General features: G+C 45.5%; 1 pseudogene; it reads left to right on the top strand.

Moving 5' to 3' along the window:
* The first annotated feature begins 14417 nt into the window (after positions 1-14417).
* Positions 14418-15296, top strand: LOC125927573 (60S ribosomal protein L23a-like; annotated as a pseudogene).
* The last annotated feature ends 905 nt before the right edge of the window (positions 15297-16201 follow it).

The raw sequence follows: 16201 nt of genomic DNA on the forward strand, positions 1-16201 counted from the left end.
TGTGCCCTGTAGTTCAAAGCATCCTCCCAAACAGCAGCTTCCTTAAGTCTCCACACCATCTCATGCCGCATGTGGAGTGTCCATTTCTACAGAAGCCCGGACACATGACTAGTCAGACGTAAGCCAAGACTTGAACCCAATGTTTTCTGATGCCAGGTTCCTTGCTTAGGTGAGCCCTCACCGCACAAGTCTCTCCAGGCTCCTCGGCCAGGCTGTTGGGTCCCAAGCCCAATTAGGGGGCTTCCTGGACTTTCAAGGTCGGTTCTGGAATTCACAAGAGCCCACACGACTCTGTGGTCAAGGTCCCAGCAGGGTGCTGACGTCTGGCTGGTTTCTCCTCTGTGACCTGTTGAAGGTCACTGACTCGAAGATTCTCGGGTGATTCTCAGGGTTGGAGATCTGGTGATTTGGCTTGCGGCTCCAGTTTCTGAGGCCAGTCCTCATGTTGGAGATGGTGGAACCACAACCTGAAGGAACCTGCATTCTTAATTCTTACTGTGGGCTGAGCCCCACCCCCCACCCCTTCCTAATCCACCATACGTTGGTATTAGGAGGTGGGACATTTGGGAGGTGATTGGATGATGAGGGTGGAGCCCTCGCGAATGGGATTAGTGCCCTTATAAAAGAGTCCCGGAGAGATCTCTGGTCTCTACCCCCCATGTGAGGACACAGCCGTCCAGGAACCAGGAAGTGGGCTCTCACCAGCCACCACACCAGATCTGCTGGCATCCTGATGTTGACTTTCCCTACCTCCAGGACTGTGGGAAAGAGATATTTGTTGTTTGTATGCTTCCCATCCTGCGGTGGTTAGAGCAGCCCCTCGATCGCGTGGCCCAGGGGTCCCCCTACCTGCCCGGATCTGCGATAAACCATGCTCTGAGCAAGGAAGAAACACTACTTGCATGAAGTGAATGAGATGTATGGGTTTACTTATTACTGCACCACAGCCTGTCCTACCCTCACTAACATGGAAATTTGCTCCCGGAAATGGGGCGAAGGTCTGAAATAGTCCTGGCTGGGTGGTAGGCAGTAAGGAAACACAGTGCTGGATCCGTTTTATGGCCTGATGAAATATTGAGTAAAACTATCCTCTACAGTAACACTGAAGACAGACCCTTACACTGTTGTATTTTCATTTCTAAAAATAAAACCTGCCAGCCCAGAAAACCCTCCCTGCAAATGTCGAAAAGGAATAGTTCTGGTTTTGAGTAAGCATGAGCTCAGACTGGCCTGTGTCCCAGGTGACCTGCTATTTAAAAAATAAAATTATTAAGACAGAAAAGAAATCCCACCATTTTTAAAAAAAAAGATTTTATTTTTAATTAAAAAAAAACAACAAACAACCACGATGTGGGGCTTGAACTTACAACTCGAGGGTCACATGCTCTACCGACTGAGCCAGCCAGGCACCCTCCCCATCCTGCTTCCCTATAAGCCAAGCAGATACAACTCGTTTGCATGTTCCCAGGTATGAGCACTTGTCGGGTGAGGAGACTCAACAGGCCTGCTCACTCTACGTGCTTTCAGAGTTCACTCTGCATTCACCTGGTCATTGGGGTGGCCATCTGTGCGAGTTAATGGCCTCTATCTGGGAAAAAGAAAAAAAGAAAGAAAGAAAAGAAAATTCTTGTACCTCTACAACGACGAGCAGGTAGTTGAGATGCCTCAGCTAGATTCCCACAGTGACAGGGCGATGGGGCATTGTCTTCCTTGATGTTGACATTGAAAAGAGATGGCTCCCAGGCCCTGCTGAAAAATATTCCTGGGTTTTAACTCTGATAAGAGGCTTATTTAACCGCCAATAAGATTTGCATGCGTATCAAAAGGACAGAGGAATTTTTTCTATCTTTATTTTATTATTTTTAAAAAAGTCTTATTTATTTAAGTGATCTCTACACCCAACACGAGGCTCAAACCCACAACCCTGAGATCAAGAATCACACACTCTTCCAACGGAGTCAGCCAGGCACCACAGGAATTCTTTACAAATACAAGTTTTCTCTCTGAAATGTTCTAAGAAAAAGGAGGAGAAAAGATCTCATTCCTTTTGGAAAGGAAACTCAACCTTATTTTTATTTACCCTTTTGTTACTATTTTATTGTAATAGCATAATTTCTAATGATCTCCATTTCTGTTTCTCTTGGCATTTTGCAGCCACTGAAATATTCAGCGATTGTGTGGGGAAATGTGAAGCAAAGTAATTATCAGAATCACGTTGGGATAAATTAGAAAATTCGGTACGATGTGGACTTGAGGAAGAAGAGTCTTTAAATGTGTGTACCAACGATATGCTTAATTTACTTAAAGCAAATATTTGATTACGTAAGGGAGGAAAAAATATCTTTTCGTTTTACTTGTTAAAAACAACAGGCCCTAAATGGAATTGCTTATGCTAAGCCCATGTCAACAAACTGAGACTTAACTTAGAGTTTTGGCTCTTCTAGAAATCAGACCTTACTGATAGACCCTTGGTAATCTCCTAAAGGAAAGTGACCTTGTAATAAGCAACTTGCTTTTCTGCCTGGTAGAACTTTCTTGTTCCTGCTCCCTTCTGCTTATAAAAGTCTTCTGTTTCATACAGCTCTGTGGAGCTCCTTCCTATCTGCTAGATTAGATGCTACTCGATTGAATCATTAAACAAATATTATGATAATGGTAATAATTTCACTAGAAAAGCTCTTTTCTTAAAAAAAAAAAAAAAGCAAGCTCTTTTCTATTGAGCTCAGTATCAATGTCAGTGATTCTAGAAAACTTGTTTCAAGTCCTTGTGGGAACCCCAGTCCTTACCTCCTGAGATGCTGACTTCACATCAGAAGCCTGAATCCAACTGGATTTTTCTTTCAGTTTGATAACCATATCAAAACATGTAAAAGGGTCCCTCCCAGTGTGGTGACAGGCATCTTTCCTCTAGAATGCCATTTGTTTATTTACTTATTTACTTATTTACTTATTTATGTGCTTATTTATTTAGATTATAGAGAGAGTGTGCATGTGAGTGGGGAGAGGGGCAGAGGGGAGAGAAAGAATCTTAAGCAGGCCCCATGCTCCACGCAGAGCCCGATGTGGGGCTCGATCCCACGCCCCTGGGATCATGTCCTGAGCCAAAATCAAGAGTTGGCCACTCAACTGACCAAGCCACCTAGGCACCCCTCCTCTGGAACACCTTTATGTACATGAAATCCCCCCAGCAGAGGATGGCAGGCCTCCTCCGATGTCCTCCAATGGGCCCTTCCAGGTCCTTATGATTTTAGGTCTCACAGCCCTTTTAAGTATTGAACATGATTATGAGAGCATTCACCAAACTGGGCACAGACCCAAATTCATCAGCCTATCAAACTGAAGTTCATAAGTTCAAAGGGAGAGACACCATACTTTCTGAGGGGGTGCTATAGGCCATTTTCACCTATAGACATCTTTTTTTTTTAAATGTTTATTTATTTTTAGAGAGAGAGAGAGAGCGGGAGAGCACGAACAGGGGAGGGGCAGAAAGAGAGCAGAGCCTGATGCGGGGCTCAATCCCACCAACCGTGAGATCATGACCTGAGCCAAAAGCAAGAGTCAAACGCTCGACCGACTGAGCCACCCAGGCAGCCCCTCACCTATAGACTTCTAAATGAAGTTTGCAGTGTTGGATTCATCCACTCCATTTGTCTGCAGGGCTGAGGGGACAGGGCAGATCCCAGCATGATTTGCACGCCTCCCGAATGACAGCGGATGTCAGGTCACCTGCAAATCCCACAGACACAACGAGACAAAGATCTCTTGCTTTCCACAGGTGTCAATTCTATGGAATTGAACTGCCACCAAGTGTCTCCTGTGCTCACCTTGGCAGTGGCCCGAAAAGAATTCTGCCGACAGACAGCACGTCTCTGATACATTTTGGATAAGGTCACCTGTTTGGTCGTCATTGGTAAGAGTCTAGTGCCTTTAAAATTCCTCTCAGATGTTTGACTCAGATGATTTTGTTGATGACACATTACTGGTCTGATCGTGCACCTGCAGCGCTTCTGCACTTAAAAGACGGTCCAGGACATACACAGAAGTCAAACGATCCAAAGAAAGGCTTGAGCTCTTTGCGTAAGTGTGGCTGCTACCACCACAGCGTGGAGGCATCCAGAAGAACTGAGAAATAATGCTATCGGTCTAGAGTCAAATGCCAGCTTCAGAGCTCAATTCTGCCGGCAGTCAGTGTCTTGGTTTCCATGGTAAATCACGTGGAAAGCTTTTTCAAAATTTGGAATCCTCACAGCGTGGGGAGAGACCGTGACCAATTTCAATGGTTCAAAAGCTTCCTGCGGATTCTAGGGATCCGACACAAGGGTCTAGAGTATTATCCGTCGGTTGGTCTAGCAGAGGATTTGCCCGCTCTTGAAAAAGCTGGAATCCACCGTGGAGAATATGTCACTTGTCCCCCAAATTGTTGCTTCGTTGTTGTTGTTGGCTATTTCATCCGAGAAATTGGCTAACTCCGGCATTCTAACACTTTGTGGACTTCCGCGACAAATTCCCTAAATACGTGACCCCAGTTTGGCAATATTGCAGTTTGTCTAGTGAGGCCGTATGTCCCCGCCAGGTGAGGAATGGCGAGAAGCCAAAGTATCACTTCTGCGTTACACTTCAGTTTCTGAAGCTACCAGCAAATCATCCCCATACCGAATAATTATAGATCACTCGGCGAGACAGATTTCCCTAAACGGGCTAGACAAAACAGTAGGAGCCCCCCAAATCCTGAGGAACACTTTGCTCTAAACACTGGACTCCTTCAAAGGTAAAAGCAAATGGGAATTGGAACTCATTAGCTAGAGGAACAGAAGAAAGAAAAAAAAAAACACAGCAGAATGTAGAGAAAAACTGTAGGCGACAGAATCAAAGTCAGAAAAGTTGCAGGGGGACCACGGAGCTTAATGAAACGACAAACTCATTCACCTCTCTCAGATCTGGTACAAAGCCCTACAGGGGCCAACTCTCTATCTCAAGGTCACCTTCCCTCCTTGCTGGAGGTATGGGAATATGACAGAGTGAGTGTCCCTTTGAAAAAATGATGGCTTGTTTTCTGATCTTTTTCAATAACGTGTTTGATTTTCTCCAGCTGAGCCCTTGACGAAGGATCTGGTTTTCCACATGGCCCTGGCTTACCTTTTCGGTAAGGTATTTTTATCAGTTCTATATCCCCAGTTAAACCAGGATACTAAATCCCAAAGCCCCAGAGTGCTGCATGGATCTGTCTCAGCTGGGTGCTTTTCCAGCATGGTCTGAGACTGCCACTCTGCAATTCCCCCTTTCTTTCAGGAGGCACAGGGTCGCCGGGTCAGCCTTTTGTCCAGGGAGGTCCACAAACACTCCATTGGAGCACAGAATACGGTAGGTTCTCACGTGCACAGCAAGCATGTCCCCTGCGGATTTACTCGGGAATCAGGAGAGAGTAAGAATGCTGTTCCTCAGCCAGGGAGGGAACCACAAAGAAAGAGGAACCGTTGAGAACTCTTGCTTTTGGGTGGAGTCTTTTAAAAAATGGTAATTAGGTCAACATTGTTTACAGCATTGCTAAACCTTCTGTGTCCCTACCGATTTTATCTACAGTTATCAACTACTGAGAGAGGGGTGTGAACATTTCTAACTATAATGGTGGATTATTTATAAATACATTCCAAATAGGATGTGCATAAATGGTGGTCTACTTCCCCTGGCAATTCTATCAGTTTCTGCCTCGTGCGTTTCGAAGTCCTGTTATTTAAGTGCGTGCATGTTCAGGAATGTCCTGTCCTCCCCTGAATGCAGCATATTATGAAATGTTTCCCTATCACCCCGCTAATAGTCCTTTTGCGGTCTTCTCTGTCTGATACTGACACAGCTGCTTCATGTGTGTATTATGGAGTGCTTGACTGGTATATCTCTTTCATTCTTGCACTTTTAACCAGCCGTGTCTTTATATTTAAAGCGTGGTTCTTATGGAGGGCATATTTCGGGTCTTGCTTTTTTACCCGGTCTGATAATACCTGCCTTTTGTTTGCAGTCTTTAGGCCATTTACATTTAAAGTAATTATTAATCGGACGTGCCTCGGTGTGGTTTTCTTTAGGTTTCCTTGTGCTTCAGGTTCACTGAACCTCGATCTGTTGGCTTCTGTCAAATTCAGAATATTTCAGGACATTATTCTTTGAACTTTTTCCTGCCTCTTCTCATTCTGGGACTTCAATGACATGAACGCTGGACCATCTGCTATTGTCCGACAAGTCCTTGAAGTTCTTTTCTCCCGTCTCTGTATTTGCCTTCTCTGATCTTTACTCTCTAATATCCACTCTGCTGTAAATCCCATCTAGTCTTTCTTTTTAAAGTATCTTCTTTTTCACTCCCGATCCTCTGCATTCTTGAGTACACAGAGGATATTTATAACTGTTTCTGTGTCTTTGTCCATTAATTGCCTCATCTCTGCCACTTAGCGATCTGCTTCTCCTGATAGATTTTCCCCTTGATTATGGGTAATATCTTCCCGCTTCTTTCCATGCCTATTGATTTTTTTCTGAAAAAAAGTTAAATACTGGTAAAATATATATAACACAAAATTTACCATCGTAACTGTTTTCTAAGTGTGCCGTTCAGTGTGCTAGTCAATGTGTTAACTACATTCACATTACTGTGTGACCATCACTGCCAGACTCCAAACTTGCAAAGCTGAAACCCTGTCTCCCTTAAAAAATAATGTCCCCCCCCCCCCCCCCCCCCCAGCCCTGGCGGCCACCACTCTACTTTCTGTCTCTATGAGTCTGAGTACTCTGGGGACCTCATATGATTGGAATCATGCAATATTTGTCCTCTTGTGATTTGCTTATTTCATTTAGCATAACGTCTTTAAGGTGCATCCACATCGTAGCCTGTGACAGGATTTTTCCCCTTTTTGAGTCAGGCCTACTGATATTTATTTATTTATTTATATTTGAGAGAGAGAGAGAGAGAGAGGGAATACACAAGTGAAGCAGGGGGTGGGGGGAATAGAGAAAGAATCTCAAGCAGAGTCCACACTCAGTGCAGAGCCCTACACAGGGCTCGATCCCACGACCCCGAGATCATGACTTAAGCTGAAATCAAGAGCTTGCCACTTAACTGACTGAGCCACTGAGGCGCCCCACGCCTACCGATTTTTAAAAAGATTTTTTAACGTTTATTTATTTTTGAGAGAGTGCGAGCAGAGGAGGGACAGAGAGAGAGAGAGAGAGAGAGAGAGAGAGAGAGATACAGAATCTGAAGCAGGCTCCAGGCTCTGAGCTGTCAGCACAGAGCCTGACGCGGGGCTTGAACCCATGAGCTGTGAGATCATGACCTGAGCTGAAGTTGGTGCTGAACCAACTGAGCCACCCAGGCACCCCAAGGCCTACTGATTTTTAATCGAATGCTAGACCTTGTGAGGTCCCATTGTCAGGTCCCAAATGTTGTTGAATTCCTTTAAAGAGTGTGGGATTTTCTTCTAACAAACAGCTTGAAAGGATCAAATGGATCTCTAGTAGCTTAGCTGTTTTCCAGAACAAAGTACAGCAGTCTTTCGAGAAAGACAATATCTAGTCTCGTGTACTACAAGGCCTCTTTCCATGCTGGATTTTTTCCCAGCTCTGCGTGAGTGCCAATGACTATTCAGTCTACAAGTTCCAAATCAGATTTCTGGGGAAAAAAAAAAAAAAAGAAAAAAGCTTCCTTAGGGGCACTAAGCAAAAGGCCAATTAAAAAAATTTTTTTAATGTTTATTTATATTTGAGACAGACAGAACGCAAGTGGGGGAGGGGCAAAGAGAGAAGGAGACAGAATCTGAAGCAGGCTCCAGGCTCCGAGCTGTCAGCACAGAGCCTGAAGCGGGGCTCCAACTCATGACCCATGAGATCATGACGTGACCCCAAAGTCGGACACTTAACCTACTGAACCACTCAGGTGCCCCCAAAGGCCAATTTTAAATATTGTATTGGTATCCACGAAGACTCAAGACACCATAAATCTAGAAACACAGTCCTAATTGGCTCATTCCTATTATAAGAAATGATATTTATCCTCCTAATATAATATAAACTTCACTAGGATATTACTTCTCATATGGACATCAGGCTTATACTTGTCTACCACATTCTCATTTATTCTGTGTAACCTGAGTAATGGTTAGAGGTATCCAGATATTTTTTTTTTTTAATTTTTTCTTTCAACGTTTTTTATTTTATTTTTGGGACAGAGAGAGACAGAGCATGAACGGGAGAGGGGCAGAGAGAGAGGGAGACACAGAATCGGAAACAGGCTCCAGGCTCCGAGCCATCAGCCCAGAGCCTGACGCGGGGCTCGAACTCATGGACTGCGAGATCGTGACCTGGCTGAAGTCGGACACTTAACCGACTGCGCCACCCAGGCGCCCCTAGAGGTATCCAGATATTTAAAACCACCACCCCTCTAGTCAATCATGCGTCCTAAAAGGGACATCCAGAAATTCCTAAAACAAAAGAAACACAAATTATTCTTCAAAGCTTCCAGAAGGGATCATCGGTTCTCATTTCCTGCACACTCCCCCAAAATACAACGCCCACAAAGGGAACGAAACAACTAGAAAACGTGTTCACACTTTCCTCTAACCTTCACCAAAGTCATAAAAGAGGACCCTTCTGTTCTGAAGGCCCAACAAACCAATCTAAATGCATCAGCTAACGTAGCCATGGCAATCCTGTAAGCTTTGATTTGCTCCTAGCCAGTCAAGGGGAGCTAAGGCTAAAGCACATCTTGTGATACCTATGTAAGTGCTATGGGGCAAGTAGAAAGGTCCGTGATTGGCTAAAGGAAAAGACCTGACTCTCTAAAACAGACCCACTAGGTTGCGGGACCTATTGGCTTGGAGACCTATTACCGGCGTTAATAGTCATTTTGTTTGTGTTAATTGCCTATGTTACTGTTGATTTATATGTCCTGTCCAGAGTTGTGGTTTTTTTTTTATTAAAAAGAAGTTTTTTAATGTTTATTTATTTTTGAGAGAGAGAGAGAGACAGAGCGTGAGTCGGGGAGGGGCAGAGAGGGAGACGCAGAATCCGAAGCAGGCTCCAGGCTCTGAGCTGTCAGCACAGAGCCCGTCACGGGGCTCGAACCCTTGAGCTGTGAGATCATGACCTGAGCTGAAGTTGGACGCTTAAGCGACTGAGCCACCCAGGCGCCCCTGTCCTGTCCAGAGTTTTAAATGCTACTGCGTGGTCACTGTCACATCAGGTCCTACGACAGAGAGAAAAACAGAGATTGACCTTGGGTCAACTATGGAGTATGTTCGATGCACAGGCTTTTGATCTTAATCAACAACATCTTGACAAGAGTGAAAATCTAGACATCATGAATTCATGTCCTGGAGCCTGACGTCATCTGTCCTTGGCCAAAAGAGAAACTGAGAGGGGAAAAGCAGCCCCTGACATCTGGAACTGATCTAACAGTTGTAGCTAGATCTCAGCATGATCATGAGCCCGTCTGAGGCTCACAGCCAGGCCATTTTGTTCTGTTGGATGTAAGGACCTTCATAGACTTACCAGCCTCAGAGGGTTACTCTGAGACCAGGGGTAAAAATGAAACGAAACAAAGCCGCTTCATAATTTCATCTAAGAACGGATGCAAATAAGGCCACTGTCCATCCCACGAAGTGCCCAATGATAAAACTGTCGCCGGCTTTCTTTTTTTTTTTTTTTTAATTTTTTTTTTTTTTTACCTTTATTTATTTTTGAGACAGAGAGAGACAGAGCATGAACGGGGGAGGGGCAGAGAGAGAGGGAGACACAGAATCGGAAGCAGGCTCCAGGCTCCGAGCCATCAGCCCAGAGCCCGACGCGGGGCTCGAACTCACGGACCGCGAGATCGTGACCTGAGCTGAAGTCGGATGCTCAACCGACTGAGCCACCCAGGCGCCCCATGTTGCCGGCTTTCTAATAGCACTCCATCTGGACCAAATCCATGGCTTCCTTGAACCCTTCACCAAATGACCCACCCAATGCCCAAATCCCGTAACAGGTTTTTTTTTTTTGCCTAGCACAGGGGCTGTGGAGCGGGCGTGGCCAGGGTTCTAGCTGGGCCACTTACCAGCTGTGTGCCCGTGTCCCATACACTGTTGCTCTCCCTGTCTCAGTTTCCCCAGACGCAAAAAAAACCTAGGAGCATTCTCTTTCAAAGGGAGCTGGCCACAAACAGGGACTGTTTACCATTCTTAATTGTTACTATCGTAAATCATCCCATCCACAGCTCAAGATCTGGGCTCCAGAGATGCAGATCTTCCCAGGAGGCCAAACTAATTTGGGCCCTGTAAGAGGACTGCAGCCGGCCAGGAGCATGCCTGTCTGCACTCAGCCCTGCCCACTGCCCCTCTGGTCCTTACCACTTCTTCCCTGGCATGAGCTGGGCGGAGTGGGTCAGATGGGAGCTGGGTCCAGGCGGTGGGGGTAGGGCAGGCTGTGCTGGCCACAGTCTTCAAGGGTTTAGGCACAGCACCTCGCCAGGCAGGGCCCCAAGTGTCACAGCCACTACTGCGGCTCCTTAAGCCATCCAAGTGGGCCAGGCTGGCTCAGGGCAGGCTCATTCTCCAAGTGAAGCAGAAAGGCTCACAGACCTATTTCCCCTCCATCTCCTGTAGAACTCAGCCAGCCTCCCCCGCTCCCCTCACACCTACCATGGATGGAAGCATTGCCGTTAGCTTTAATGTCTATATAGCCAACTCCTTCCGGAATCTAGAGATTATCTTCTAATTCCACAAGGGTGTGGCTTTTTATTATTTATTTATTTTTAATCTTTATTTATTTTTGAGAGAGAGAGCACGAGCAGGGGAGGGGCAGAGAGAGAGGGAGACACAGAATCCGAAGCAGGCCCCGGGCTCTGAGCCATCAGCACAGGGCCTGACGCGGGGCTCGAACTCATGAACCGTGAGATCGTGACCTGAGCCCAAGTCGGACGCTCAACCGACTGAGCCACCCAGGCGCCCCAAGGGTGCGGCTTTTTAAAAGAAAGAGGTGGTCAGACCTCACCTTCTACTGAGGGCTGAGCCCTGTCTGTAACCCACCCTCCCTCAGCAGAAGAGAGGGGATTGCAGCAGACATCTCCTCCCAGCCCAGCCCTGTATCCTTTCCCCACGATGCAGCAATGGATTGCGAGTTGCAATTCACGCAACACCCTTTAACATTTCTTTTTCAGTTAAAAAATCTATTTATTTTTATGGTGGTAAGATCCACATAACATAAGCTTGACCATTTTAACTCTCAGTGTACAATTCTGTGGCATTGAGTACATTCACGTTCTCGTGCAGACATCACCGCCATCCATCTCCAGGACTTTTCTCATGATCTCACACGGAAACTTCAGACCCATTAAATCATATCTTCCCATCCTTCCCTCTCCCCCAGCCCCTGGTGACCACCACCCTCCCTTCTGTCTCTATGAATCTGATTATTCTAGGTACTCATATAAGTGGAATCAGACAGTATTCATTCTTTTGTGTCTAGCTTATTTCACTTAGCATAATGTTCTCAAGGGTCATCCCTGTTCTACCACGTGTCAAAATCAAATTCCTGTTTATGGCCTAATAATATTCCATTGTCGGGGCACCTGGGTGGCTCAGTCGGTTAAGCGTCTGACTTGGGCTCAGGTCACGATCTCGTGGTCCGTGAGTTCGAGCCCCGCGTCGGGCTCTGTGCTGACGGCTCGGAGCGCAGAGCCTGCTTCGGATTCTGTGTCTCCCTCTCTCTCTGCCCCTCCCTCGCTCATGCTCTGTCTCTGTCTCTCAATAATAAATAAATGTTAAAAAATTAAAAAAAAATAATATTCCATCGTGTGTATATACGTATTTGTTTCTCCGTTCATTTGTGGGTGGATATTTGACATTTCCACCTGTTGTTGGTAATGCTGCTATGAATATCGTATATTAATTTTGTATTTAATGTTCTCAGGAACCACCATTTTGTCTGTAGTCAGCAGTGTTCTCCATTCCCACCAGCGGTGCACAAGGGATTCAACTATTCCAAACCCTTGGTAGCCCTGTGTTTTTGTTTTGTTTTGTTTTGTTTTGTTTACTAATAGCCATTCTCATAGGTTGTAATGATATTTCACTGTGATCTTCATTTTGCATCCCCCTAATGATTAATGATGCTGGGCATCTTTTCATAGGCTTATTGGCCATTCATACATCTTCTTTGGAGAAGAGTTCTTTATGTATTCTAGATACTAGACCTTTATCAAATATATGATTTGCAAATGTTTTTTTCTCCTGCTATAAGTTGTCCTTGCCCTTTCTTAATGGTGTCCTTTGATGCATAGACATTTTTAATTTTTATGGAGTCCAATTTATCTGTGTTTCTTTTGTTACTTGTGCTTTTGGTGTTATATAGGAATCAACTGCTAAATCCAAAGTCGTGAAGATTCACCCCTATGTTTTCTCCTAAAAGTTTCATGGATTCAGCTCTTATATGTTGATCATCGATTTAAAACTTAATTTGTAAATCAGTTAAGGGAAAAGAGTAGAGGAAATATGCATTTATATAATTTTTTATGATTAGAGATACCTTTATCAGTTCTGTTTGTGTGTGTGTGTGTGTGTGTGTGTGTGTGTGTGTGTGTATGAATTCCCATCTGAGTTGAGTTGCTTTCAGCCTGAAGAATATTCTTCAGTATGTCTTTTTTTTTTAATGCTGATTTATTTTTGATAGAGAAAGAGAGAGTGCGCACAAGCAGGGGAGGGGCAGACACAGAGGGAGTCAGAGAATCCAAAGCAGGCTCCAGGCTCTGAGCCGTCAGCACAGAGCCCAATGAGGGGCTTGAAATCATAGACTCTGAGACCATGACCTGAGCCAAAGTCGGATGCTCAACTGACTGAGCCACGCAGGCAACCCCCCCACCATTTGATTCTTGCATATAATTTCTTTTTTTTAATGTTTATTTATCTATTTTGAGTGAGAGAGAGCAGGCGTGTGCAAGAGGGGGAGAAGCAGAGAGAGAGAGAGAGAGAGAGAGAGAGAGAGAATCCCAAGCAGGCTCTGCACTGTCAGCATGGAGCCCGATGCGGGGCTTAAACTCACAAACCCGTGAGTTCAACCTGAGCCGAAGTCGACAGTCTGGATGCTTAACAGACCAAGCCACCCAAGGGCCCTGAACACAGAATTTTCACATATGTCATTAAGGAAAGGTCTACACAAATCCCACGTTACTAGTGTTAAACACAGAGACATGCTACACAGAATCTAAATACACTGGACTCTGTTAAACGCCAAGTTTTAACATACATTGTTAAGCAAGTACATCCGTGAAACAGTACAACTAAATACAGTGTTTCACAAAGCTATTACACACCATGCCCTGTTAAACGCAGCGTTCGCACATATCTCAACAAAGCAATTCATTCGTGCACCACCCAGTGCTGAAAACACTGCTTCACAGAGGAATCATATACTGAATCAATCACACGCCTCGCTCTTAGAAGCCAAGTTGCAGCACGTGTCACTGAACAAAAGGTGCATGTGCCACACGGCACTAACCACAGTGTATCAGAGACAGCACTGTACCGAATCACGGACACACCTACAGTGTTTAGCAACTGGCAACGGATGTATACCTTTCTTGGTGGCGCATGCTTAAAGCGTTTTAAAAATAGAGTAGGGGAGCGCCTGGGTGGCTCGGTGGGTAAAGTGTCCGACTTTGGCGCAGGTCGTGATCTTGTGTCTCGTGGGTTCGGGCCCCACATCGGGCTCTGGGCTGAAAGCTCGGAGCCCGGAGCCTGCTTCGGATTCCGTGTCTCCCTCTCCCTCTGCCCCACCCCCGCTCACACTCTGTCTCTGTCTGTCTCTAAAATAAGTAAACATTGAAAAAATTAAAAGGAAAAACTATCCTATGATCTAGAAACCATCATTTAAATAAATAAATAAATATATATATGTGTGTGTGTGTATATATATGCATATATATATATATATATATATATATATATATATATATATAAAGCTTGGGTACATGATTGATTCCAGAAAGTGAAGTCTCTGTGAAAAACTGCTTAGAAATGCATGGTGCATGTCACCAACTGACGCATGTTGGCATTGGAATAATAGGCCAGCGCGTGTGATTTATTCCTTGGAGGGACATCCCTGTAAAAGAGCGTGTTTATGCACATACTCCTTTCCAGGAGTGGAAACTTTGCAGAACAGAGCTGGGGGCCTGAATATTTAGTATACGACGTCTGCCTGATGCATTCTGTGGAGCCCTGTGTGGTACATTTGCTCCTGACCTCGTGCCATACGTTGAAACTCTTCACACAAGTACGACAGGTGGTGACTGGCTTGGTACATAGATGTCCGTGTGAAAGGATGCGTGTGACATGGTGTGTGTGTGTACTCATTTCTTTATCGCCATATATTGAGACTCTGTTCATCAGAGCTCTGTGTGTGACCGATTCAGTACAGCGATGACTGAATCGCTGTGTTCAGTTCTCTGTCACGCATGTCCCTTGCTGACATCTGTTGAGACTCTGTCCTGCCAGAACTAGGTGCATGTTTTCTTTGTCGTGGTGAAGTCTCTGGGAACCATTATGATTAAGAATTGGTGCATCATGGCCCTTTCAGGAGGATGGAACTGAAAGAGAAGGAGGAAGCCCTTGCCCTTCCCAAAGCCAAAGCCCGCAAAGGCTTTGAAAGCCGAGAAAGCTGTGCTGAAAGGTGTCCAAAGTCACATACGAAGAAGAAGATCTGCATCCACCTTCCGAAGGCAGCCCAAATAGCCTCCAAAGAGCACCCCCAGGAGATACAAGCTTGACCGCTATGCCATCACCAAGTTCCCCCTGACTTCCGGGTCGGCCATGAAGAAAATAGAAAAACACAGCACACTTGTGTTCATTGGGGACGTCCAGGGCAACAAGCACCCGATCAAACAGGCTACGAAGAAGTTCTAGGACGCTGACGTGGCCAAGGTCAACACGCTGATCCGGCCCGATGGAGAGAAGAAGGCATATGTTCGGCTGACTCCTGACTATGATGCTTTGGACGTTGCCAGCAAAATTGGGATCATCTGAGCTAAGCCCAGCTGGCTAAATCTAAATATAAATTTTTCAACATATAAAAAAAGAATTTATGCATCATTTACTCCTCTTTAGTGACGTTAGCACACGGTTGTGTGTGCACTCTGTTTTTAGTGATCAGAGTTGGCACTCTGCGTTTGAAGGACTAGGTGCATGAATGATGAAATATAGTGATATCCACCGTGTTTAACGTTGTGTGACTCGCGTATTTTGTCATTTGCGACATGTGTCGAAACTCAGTGTTTTTCTAAAAATTTTTATTTTTTTAAAAAATTTTTTTTCAACGTTTTTTATTTATTTTTGGGACAGAGAGAGACAGAGCATGAACGGGGGAGGGGCAGAGAGAGAGGGAGACACAGAATCGGAAACAGGCTCCAGGCTCCGAGCCATCAGCCCAGAGCCTGATGCGGGGCTCGAACTCACAGACCGCGAGATCGTGACCTGGCTGAAGTCGGACGCTTAACCGACTGCGCCACCCAGGCGCCCCTCTAAAAATTTTTAAATGGTTTTTATTTATTTTTGAGAGAGAGACAGAGACAGAGTGCAGTGGGGGAGGGGCAGAGAGAGAGGGAGACACGGAATCCGAAGCAGGCTCCGGGCTCCGAGCGGTCAGCACAGAGCCGGACGCGGGGCTCGAACCCATGAGCTGTGAGATCATGACCCAAGCCAAAGCTGGATGCTTAACCAACTGAGCCATGCAGGCGCCCTGAGACTCCACGTTTGAAAGAGCTCTGGGAGAGGTTGAGTCAGTGCAGTGACATCTCTGTGAATTTCTGGTTAGCAGGTGTTCTTTCCTCTCTTATTGGTATGCGTGGAAACCATCCCACCGGAGCTGGGTGCATAGTTGACTCAGAACAGCGATGTCGTGGAGAAATGTTTAGCATATGGGCTCTTTGGCTTAGTGCCATGGATTGAAACCTGTGTCCCGCAAGCCCCCTCTGGAATAAAGTCAGCCTAACGACCTCTCTTCTAAAGCTTGTTTTACCGTTTAGCCGCGGTGTCATAGGTGTCCAACTTTCTCTAGTTGCCTATGTGGAAACAGTGTCTAACTGAGCTCTTTGCAGGATTGATGCAGGGGTGATAGATCTGTGAAACACTGTGTTTTGGAGAGGGTGGGGGGTTGCTCTGTTTTTAGTAACATGTAACTAAAATATTCTTTACTTAGT

The sequence above is a fragment of the Panthera uncia genome, chromosome E1 (assembly GCF_023721935.1).
Source record: "Panthera uncia isolate 11264 chromosome E1, Puncia_PCG_1.0, whole genome shotgun sequence".
NCBI lineage: Eukaryota > Metazoa > Chordata > Mammalia > Carnivora > Felidae > Panthera > Panthera uncia.